Genomic DNA, 3,905 nt, shown 5'->3' with positions numbered 1-3,905 from the left:
CCAAAGGAGGGCCTCCTCCTGTAGAATATTTCAATGATTATTATGACGTCATAGCTCACGTGGTACAGGCACAATCTTGGAAAAACTTCGCACCTCTATATCTCTGAAAGCACTGCATGGAAAAAATTTAGACCTGCCTCATTGTCACCGACTCCCCATGGGGAATAAGATATGTTAATAATGATGTCATCAGTGCCTTCGTTATGACGTCATACTTCGACAAATACAACACTTATCCATCCGATCATTATTTTAAGAATTTCAGCAACTGTTGGTCTGATGGACACGTATTTTTCACCAAAGGAGCGCCTCCTCCTTTAGAATATTTTAATGATAATCATGACATCATAGGTCATGCGTTACAGGCGCCATCTTGGAAAAAAACGAAAAACGTTGCACCTCTATCTCCAAAACCGCTCTATGGAAAAAATTGAAACGTGGCTCATTGTAAATACCTCCATATGGGGAATAGGTGTTGTTAACGATGACGTCATTGGTGCCATAAATATGGCGTCATCATTCGACAGGGACAACGCTTAGTCTGATCAGTTTGAAATTTATTGAGTTGTTATGATGTTATGATTTATTGAGTTTATTGAGTTATGTGATCTATGCAACAATTATTTAGAGAATATAAATTGATGATGTCATCGCTCACGTGGTCTGGCAGCCATATTGGATCAAAAAAAAGAAACGTTCAAAAACAGAAGAGTTGGTTCACACCAAGTTGACTGCGCAGGGTAAGTATTCTATGAATACCATCTAGTTTGTTTGGTGTTACATCTACTTCTCTCTTTCTCCTGCTCTCTGTGGCTATTTTCTATGTTTCATGCAAGGCCGATGACCAGTCCGATCCACCGTCTGACGTCTACGTTTGCATTAGTTGATCCAGTGTAGAGGTCTGTGTCCATGATTCAGTTCAGCATGCCCCATAATACATCTGTCCCCCAGTCCATTCTCTTTCATGTGCAAGTACATGTCAGACATTTCGCATAAACAGCTCTGTCTGCACAGCATGTTCCCCAAGCCACTCAGAGACCTGAGCCCACACTTTCTTTTCCCTATCTGCAGCACATCTTTGCAGCCAGGCAGCAAGCCCAGAAGCTGTGTGGCCTTGAAAATTCCCCATCCACGGCACAAGTCACACTTTTTTTCTCCCCTTTTTTTTTGTATCCAAGATCGAGGCTCGTGTAAGAGCTAACATTAATGACAAAAAAAAAACAAACAAAAAAGAAACCGACACATAAGACGAAATAAAGGGAGCGGGAGACAAGATGGGGAGAGAGGGGAAAGCACACAAGTACAACATTTGAGAGCAGGGAGATCTGTGGGGGGTGGAGGCGTGGGAAGGAGGTTGGGAGGTGGGAGAGGTAAAACAACAACAACACATGGACACTGCTAGGGCTTCCAGGAAAGAAGTTGGTATTTCAGAAAAGTGGATCTGGGGTGAATTAACGGGGGTAGAAACATACTTGACTGCTTTATTTAATTTCAGTTACCTTTTCCACAGTGCAGTTACCTGCTTCATGTAAAACCACAGAATGGCTCTGGGTTCTCCCAAAAGACCTAACAAGGGTACGTGATCAGTCTCAATGGTAGAATGTCTTCCAAAGAAAAGGTTGGTGCATCTTCGAGGTGTTCCAGACACACGCTAATGCCTCTCGTTCGACTCCAGTACAGCAACGTTCAGTGTTAGATTGGGTTCGGAATGCAAATGCAAGAGGTTGGAGATTACCAGTTTTGTTGGTCTGCAACAACACACACCCGATGCCGTATGACTGAGAATAAGTTCCTTGGATGTGTCGTAATGGACAAGTAATGGTGAGGAGGACAGCATGGGTTTAGCTCTCTTAAACGCTCTAGTTTGAGCAGCTGCAGCTCGATGAAAACATTTTTGGCTGGTATACCACTTCACCTATGATGTCATCATTATCATGCTTTTGTTCCACATTGGAAGTACTTGACAATGTGCCAAGTTTAAAATTTTTCCATTCAGCGGTTTCCGACAAAGAATTTTTAAATTATTTGCTTTTAATCCAAGATGGCTGCCATGCCACGTGACCTATGACGTCACAATTATAAAAACATTCTGCATGGGTGTCACTCCTACCCTGAAAGTTTCGTCTCAATCGGACATGTGGTTGCTGAGAAAAACGAGGTTTAGCCGGGACGGATGGACGGGCGGACGGGCGGACGGACGGGCGGACGGGCGGACGGACGGACGGACGGACGGACGGACGGACGGGCGGACGGACGGACGGGTGGACGGATGGGCGGACGGACGGACGGACGGGCGGACGGGCGGACGGACGGACGGGCGGGCGGACGGACCGACGGACGGACGGACGGACGGACGGACAACCCAAAAACATAATGAATCCGGTGACTTTGTCGGCGGAGACATAAAAAATAAAAATAGTAATCAAACAGAAATATTTCACCCTGGTGATTTCCTTGGGCCTGCCACAGACACAGTGTTCTCCATTCCCAGCCCCACATCCCACAACCAAATAAAGATGGTTTTGAAGGAGCCATTGAATCTGGTGTGGGTGTGACGCAGGCATGATGGGCCAAATGGCCCTCGCAGTCAAAATACCTGTAACACACACAGTTTACACCCCTTTAATACATCAATAGGACGTGCTAATGTGCTGGCCCAGTGGCCTAATGGATAAGGCATCAGCCTCCGGAGCTGGGGATTGTGGGTTCGAGTCCCATCTGGGTCGAATAGTTTTTTTGCTTTCCTTACTTTTTCAATAATCTGTCATGTCGTCTTCTATAAAGTCTTTTACGATGAACAAATGCATTTCGTTGGCATTCAAAACGTAATTATGATTTCATTATTTCAATTCGGCGTTTTCGCGCGATATTCATCGTCCAAACGTCGCTTAAACTTCCTGTTTATCTTAACCCTCGTCATCTGTTTAATCTGATATTTGACTGTTTTAAGTAATATTTCCGAAGTAAATGCTGTGAGTTGCAGAGTTTATTATGTAAGCAATCAAAGATTGTGTGTCTCTACATACGGAAATGATTTAAATCACCACGCATTTTATTCGGAATCTCATAATTATCGAAACAATCACATGTTAGTCAATAAAAATTTGATAGTATAAATGAAATTGGTTCTTTACTCGTCACGTTAATGATTTTTCACCGATTACAAAAAAAAAATGGTTGAGCTAATGAAGGTTCACAGTCGAGCTAATTTATATACACCTCCAGTTGTACTGAAGCTTGTTGCGGGTACAGGGAATGCGCAGTCCTCCATCAAGCTGCGGATGAAAGTCATTCATATAGGTTGATGTGATGTTTTACTTCTGCAATGTACGGGGATTGACGTCACCTGGGGGTGAAGCGTGCGCATGCGCAACACAGCACTTTGATTATGGCTTCCCGACGTCTGAGTCATGTGCATATTTTCTCAAGCTCGTAGACTGGAATACTCGGGATATTTTGGTTCTCCAGCATACAACAGATAGGAATTTTTGTGTGCGAAACAAGGTCTTTGTACGATCTGCATTGAGATGGATCTCACCACCATGAATCCTGCATTGAGATGGATCTCAGCATCATGAACCCTACATTGAGATGGATCTCAGCACCATGAACCCTACATTGAGATGGATCTCAGCACCATGAACCCTACATTGAGATGGATCTCAGCACCATGACCCTGCATTGAGATGGATCTCAGCACCATGAATCCTGCATTGAGATGGATCTCAGCACCATGAACCCGACATTGAGATGGATCCCAGGACCATGAATCCTGCATTGAGATGGATCTCAGCCCCATGAGCCCTACATTGAGATGGATCTAAGCACCGTGAAACCTACATTGAGATGGATCTAAGCACCATGAACCCTACATTGAGATGGATCTCAGCACCATGAACCCGACA

General features: G+C 44.4%; 1 non-coding gene across 1 annotated transcript; it reads left to right on the top strand.

The window, feature by feature from the left end:
- The first annotated feature begins 2,653 nt into the window (after positions 1–2,653).
- Positions 2,654–2,726, top strand: TRNAR-CCG (transfer RNA arginine (anticodon CCG)). The gene has a single exon. It is a non-coding gene; the product is annotated as a tRNA-Arg (tRNA).
- Positions 2,727–3,905: the final 1,179 nt, after the last annotated feature.

This window comes from Myxine glutinosa, chromosome 5 (assembly GCF_964187855.1).
Source record: "Myxine glutinosa chromosome 5, kmMyxGlut1.1, whole genome shotgun sequence".
Lineage (NCBI taxonomy): Eukaryota > Metazoa > Chordata > Myxini > Myxiniformes > Myxinidae > Myxine > Myxine glutinosa.
This window is presented reverse-complemented; position numbering and strand designations above follow the sequence as displayed.